Below are 7,083 nucleotides of genomic sequence, written 5' to 3'. Positions count from 1 at the left end.
AGCGTAAGTTCTGTGCTATTTCTTTATTACTGGCTAAAAGACAGGTCGCACAATGCTGGCATAGTCGCAGGGTGCCCAAGAAATCCACATGGCTACGCGATATGGCCCTCTGTAGGGATAAGCTGCTGACGTACGAGGAGAACCTCCCTGCAAAATCTAGGCCCAAGGATTATTGGTGCTACCTGTCGGACTATATCAACTCCTTAGAGGTAGACACAGAAGTTTAAACTGTATGCCTATACGGTTAAAGGTGTTAATTAATTTTGTGCAGGCTGAACGCTCCTATTTAATTGTTCTGAGGGGGGAACCAGGTCGATTATGTTGATCGAAGATTACAATGTAAATGTTCTTAATGTCGGGTCTTTCAGTTGAGTTCTCAAAATGTTCCGATTATTAACTTTACAAAAAGCAAGACTCATATAAAGATGCTAGTTGCATGCACTACGGAGATTACACGAAGGGGCAGCATCAACTGTTTTGATGAACATGATTCTCTTACTATTGTCATTTATGTTCAGACTGCTCACGCCTTGCCAGCCGGCCCCCGGGTTGTAGGCTCGCGGCTGTGTAATAAATGATTGTTGTTAATAAAGGTCTTACCAAAAAAAAAAAAAAAAGTGTAACTACTATGCTCCACATTCAGAGCTGGATGGACCGGAACCATCTGAAACTCAACCCGGGCAAGACTGAACTAATCTTGTCTGGGAAGAGCGAACTTTCCTGGGTCCCTCACTATTGGCCAGCGGAACTGGGTCCCTCTCCTGCCCTTTCCTCATCGGTAAAAAGTTTGGGTGTCATCATCAACGCCAACCTCTCCCTTAGAGACCAAGTGCGGGCAGTGGTTTCGTCCTGCCTAGGTTAATTCACAAGCAATCCAGATGGCTATCGGCTAGACCTATGTTGGACAAACTTCATTGGCTTCCTATGAAGTAACGCATTGCCTTTAAGTCAGGCTGTATAATCTTCAAAGCCCTGCATGGCAGTAGCCCCAAATTTATCAGCTGCCGAACAGTTAGGCATGCACCTCTTCGCAACCTTTGGTCTGCCCATCTCCTGCTCTTGTCTATCCCTACCTTCAAGCTCAGACGCCAGGGAGGGTGTAGGATTTCTTATCTCGCCCCTAAATTTTGGAATTCCTTACCACTGCCATTCCAGATGAGCAACAATCTTCTGGCGTTCAGAAGAATGCTCAAAACCTGGCTGTATGAGCAAGCTCTTGGGTAACTCCCCTCTCGTATGACTTCTGCCTGAGTAGCGCCATGAAACCTCTGGGTGACCGTGCGCTTTATAAATTCCTACTAAGGTAAGATAGGATAAGATGGTCCCAAAACTGCAAATATGATGCGACTGCATATGGTGCGGTCACAAACTCCCATTTCTCTATGGGAACTTGTGAAGCGGTAGGAAACCCACTGCAGCACAAGCTCCCATAGAGAAATGGGAAACCGACATCATAAACCTGATGAGAGAAACGCTGTCCGTTAAGGATCATGTGCGGCTTCTGACTGGCGGACGGGCTCCTTGAGCCCATCAAAAGCCAGTCAGATTAACTGACGCCCGTCATTGTAATGAGGAGGGGTGAGTTTAAACCTTGGATATCGGTCTCATTAGTATACATTAATTTCCACCAATTTCTTGAGTTGGATATTTAGCACTCATGTGTCAATACTATGCTTTTTTTACCACTAGTTTTGTTACTACTTATGTGTTTTACAACTAGTTTCATTACCATGCATTTTGTTAATAGTAGTGTAATTAATACTTGTGTTTTATCACTGTGTCATTACCACCAATATGTAAGTACATAAGTAATTATATATTATAGGTATTTGGTAAATGTTAATTTTATAATAATTGTTATATATTTTTATTGATAAGTTTTAGGGACAGGATGTAAGGTATATCGGTAATTGGGTGGATAAGTGTATTACTACCCGGGTATTAATTTGAATAAGTTATTATTATTAGTTATGAATTTTGTTTTAAATTAATGAAAATGTATTTAAATATTTTTTTAAAGGCAAAAATTAGTATTTAGAGATGAGATGCTAGGCATATAAGCCGGTTAGGTGGGTAAGTGTATTAACACTGGTATTATTTTTAATACATTATGAATAATATTTATGAATAGTAATTTTTTTAATTAATGACAATTTTAATTAAAATATTTCATATTCATTTTTAGGGATGAGTTGTAAGGAATACAGGGCTATTGGGCAGGTAAGTGTATTCATACTTGGGTATAAATTTGTATACTGACGTGTTGATATTTATTAATTGTAATTGATATAAATTATTTAAATTGGTTTCTTTTTAAATAACATTTTAAAATTATTTTATGGATGGGATGCAATTAATATAGGGGTTTTGGGTGGAACAGTGTATTCATGCTATTAGTATTAATATGTTATATTTGGAATTTTTTACAAAAATATTAATTAAATAAAATTGTATTTAGGGATGGAATGTAAGGGATGGAGGGGCATTTGTTGGTGAGATGTGTTAATACTTTGGTATTAATTGGAGAAGTTGAATATTAATAATGAAATGAGATATTAAATCCAAAAAGTTTATTTTTTATTATACACAAATATATATTATTGCATTTCTAAAATATAATGTATCAATTTACAAACATTTATTTTTCAAAAATATTTTTTAACACAATACTTGTAAAAATGTGAATGTAATACAAATGTTTAATATTTATAATATTTATTTTAATATTGTATAAAAACACAAACATTTTTACAAAAATAGTACATAATATAACATATTAAAAAAATATAAACACATTTATCATAATATGTAACTGTTACTTGCTCGCGGTTTGACATTAAACTTGCGGTTGTATGTATGTTTCAACAGTCGTTGAAGCGCTACAGTCAAGCTTGGAGCAGGCTTGGAGCAAGGAAGACCTGTGGTCAGGTAAGAACAATTTACGTTACAATACTAAGGGCTAGATGTAAGTAATTTGGATTTACCGATTCATAAATACCGAATTTTACCGATTCAGTATTTATGAATCGGTAAATCCAATGTAGGTAATAATTCGGTAAAAAATACCAAATCGGTACGATTTGGTATTTACCGAATCAGTATTTACCGATTCGGTATTTGCCATTGATTCCTATGGGCCTGTAGGCCCATAGGAATGAATGTCAATTACCGAATCGGTAATTACCGATTCGGTAAATACCGATAAAATTCAAGGGTGGCAGGGTGTTACTTTGACTCCCTGTTGCACCCCTGATTAGGGCTTGTGTGCCCTAAGGGCATGTATGTGTGCCACATGGCACAGGTGTACATGCTTAGATTTGCATATACACAGGTATTCGTTATTTACCACCAACTAATAGTTGGTGGTAAATAACAAAGCTTTAAAGTCCTGTGGCACTGTTTACAGTGCCACCTACATCTTAAAATACAGATTCAGTAATTTTACCGATTCGGTAAATTTACAGATTCGGTAAAATTACCGATTCGGTAAAATTACCGAATCTGTATTTTAGGATGCCCTACATCTCAGTATCCAAATACCGGTCGGTAACGGCCGAAAATCTGTATTTTCGGCCGTTACCGACCGGTATTTGGATACCTACATCTGGCCCTTAGTATATTGATGGCTATGCTTATTGTAAATACAGGAGGTATGTAGTTAGATGTTAGATACTAAAATATTGTGTTTTTGTAATGTGTTTTTGTTCTATTTTCAGTCCTATGCAGGTTGTGTTCATATGCTTACACTCTTACGCCGGGACGGTTGTTTTTTTTCAAAGTCAGTTCAGAAAAATTATAAGATAAGTTAGTAAAAGTTTTTTAAACTTGTTTGAAAGAAAATCAGCATTTTAATTTTTTTGCCTACGTGTTTTTTATACTATTTGAACACACATCACATGGCTTCAGGATTAAGATAGATGTATTGAATACAGTACTGAAGCTATAATTTTGGGACATTATAATTTGGTAACAGTATTATTTTTCAAGGTGATGTTTCCATTAACATTGCTTCCAATATGGATGTTCTTTACTGCTAGCTTTTTCGTGAAATCATTTCTTCTGGAGATGGACTTTTTTTCCAAATTACTGTAGCAGAAAATAAGTTTTAGAATTTTTTTGTTGTTATTACAGTGAGTTTTGTAGCAGCAAAATGCATATATTTTTAATAATTGAGTTGCCGGTGACGGTTTTCCAATTAAAACCCTGTTTTTTCAAGATGAATTGTTTTTTTCCTGTTAATGGTAATTTTTTCATATATGGATTATTGGAGACAGGTTGTTTAAAAAGTCACGAAGAGTTGAAGAAAGAAGACAGGCACCCAGAGATGCAGACATGGGTTATTTTTCTATGATATTGAGGCATTTTTTTCGACGTGCCTCATTTCACAGAGGTGCTGGAAAAAGCAAGAGGGGCATATTTTCGAGAATTGTGGAGCAGGGCAGCGTCACAAGTTACATTACGGCGCTGCCCTGCATCACAGTGGAGTGGTGTGGCTCACTGGTTATAGGCGGCAGACCCGGAAGCAGAGGACGGCCCGGGACCAGGGTTCAATTCCCGACGCGGCAGGGTCGTGGACCAGGGTCAGCGGATTCGATAATTCTCGCCTCGGTGCCTACTCTAACCAGGGATCACACTCGGCAACTCTGGGAATTAGCTTGCCTCATCTCCACAACGGCCCCCCACATTCGCCGGGGATGCCTGGTTTCACCTTGGAGATACCCAGTAGGGACCATCTCACAGGGAAAGCCAGGATGGGTTCCCCAGCAGTCTACAGCGCTGAGATACTCCATGTGGGGTGATAAATGCACTTTACAAGACATCATTACATTACATTACATTACAGAGAAAGGGCAGAAATGCACCAGATTTATCCAGTACGCTCATTCCTGTCTTTTTCCGCTGCTATGGTGACATTTTGTCAGCCTAGCACCAATGCAGGCACTTTTGCACCATGGTGCAAGAGTGCCTGCGTTGCAGGCATGATTGTTTTTGTGCATAAAGGGACACATTCCTCCACAAAAACAATCCATAGAGGTGCACTCCTAGGTTACCAGGTGTGGTAAATCTGGAAATGCTTCAAAATCCATAGATGTTGGGTAGAAACGCCTGCTTCAACACCCATGGAAACCCTCCCATATGCAGAGTAATAGCAGCAGGGGTCTGGCCTGGAGATAGAGAGACTAAGAAGTGCAGATCAGTGAGTCTGCACAGTACAGTTTCAACCAGCATTTTGCACCTGTGGTCCTTGGTGGCTATATGTTAGGAAATAAATAACACGCCTGTTGGGGTTCAAAAAACGATTCATGTTTCAATTAGGAGATGTAGTGCTAGGTTTTGTGTGAACTCCTTGACCCTGTGGTACTTCTTTCCACATCTCTGAAAACAAATCTCCAGTGGTTAATCAGTGACAACTTATCCGGAAAGTGCATTCTTTGGGTTGATGGATAAGTTGAGGGCCTCCAGCCCTAAACGCATAGTAGTAATGGTGTTTCCTGAGGACGTTTCCACATTAATCTGACAATCACTGAATCATGTACATGTAGGACTAAAATAAAAACACAATAACCTGTAATTGAGACAAGAAATAAATGTACTTTTAGTCATTGACCCTTTATGCTCACTAGCAGTTGCCTAAACCTTTATGCAAAAAGATCTATTTCTGCCATCAGTTTGTAGTAAAAATAGCTCCAAACACCACAAAGCACCAGCTGTGGTTATCTGGTCACCCTGGGCTGGGAAAAAGACACACGTTCAAGCTGACCACTTTGGAGCGAAGTTCGGGTATAGGACCGTGTTCATCCCACAGGAGTTGTACCTTTTTGTCCTTGCTGCAAGAGCTGCACGACTCTGCGAGGCTCTACATTGCTTGCTGTCGGATCTGTTGATGCCTTTGAGTAGGAGCTGCTCAGCACTGTTGGACTCATAATCAATTAGTGCACACTGGATCACTTCAGATGAATCCACAATAGGGAACTACATGGTGCTGCAATGCGAGGTCCTGCTTTTGTTCCGGTTAATCCACCATTCAGAAGCTACAAGGTGCTGTAATGTAAGATCCTGCGTCGGTCTGCTCCCCGCTGCATCGGATCCACTCAAACTTTCAGTTGGGCAAGGAAGAGTACCAGCCAAGTATCAGCCAAGTGTCCAAGACCTAAAGGACTGCATTTGGGGGATGAGGACCCATTTCCACAGTGTGCAGCAGATGGGACTAAGCCAGGTCCAGTGGGTGTTATCAGCGGGAAAGAAGCGCATCGGGTAGCTTGTTTTGTCCCTGTAGTTCAAACCGGAGGTTAGCAAACTGGCACTTGCCCCAGGGACACCAGGGTAACATCTGGACTCCCTCCACCACTAACTGGGGCAATCTCCTACCCGAACACTGCATTCCCCATTCCCGGGCTAGATCCACCAGCGGGGGGTTGCTTCCTATGCTTGAAGATGGAATTTCCCCTGAAAGTGCCTATAATTGTCACACTCATAGCACTTGGGTATAAAGTGACATGAGGTGTTCTTCCTTGGCGAACCTCCTTTTTTATATGTAGCATTGAACAGGGAATACTTCCTCTGAAATTCTTTCGGGGGCCTTTAGGGAACTCTTTAGGCGTATTTTTGTTACCTCACTTTTTTCTGGGGGGACCATGTCCACCCTTTTGGTGATCCCTGTAGCTTCTTGTGGATCCTGATACTGAACCAGCGGTCTGCTTCCTTTGCAAGCTCCTGGGGTACAGTGATCTTGGAGTCTATCACATGTTGGCACAGCTCTGAAAAACAATTACTGAACATAAGCTCACTGGTAGATTGTACAGCTCATTGCAATCAGTCACCTAACCGCTCTTCACCCAACCAAAAAATCCAATCAGTAGAACCAGAGTTATGAGTTTCTAGTGAAAAAAGTACCAAAAAGTATAAAACGGTTATCTGGTCACCCTAGACTGGGGAAAAAGTCACAGATTTAGGCTGACTGGGATGGACCGCTGTGCGGGTATAAGACAGAATTTGACCCTTTGGGAATTGTACCTTCTGTCCTTGATGTGAGATCAGCATGGCATGGCTTTATGTGTTTCACCGACGCTCAGATCTGGATCG

Source organism: Lissotriton helveticus, chromosome 6 (genome assembly GCF_964261635.1).
Source record: "Lissotriton helveticus chromosome 6, aLisHel1.1, whole genome shotgun sequence".
Taxonomy (NCBI): domain Eukaryota; kingdom Metazoa; phylum Chordata; class Amphibia; order Caudata; family Salamandridae; genus Lissotriton; species Lissotriton helveticus.
Note: the sequence above shows the minus strand (reverse complement) of the source record.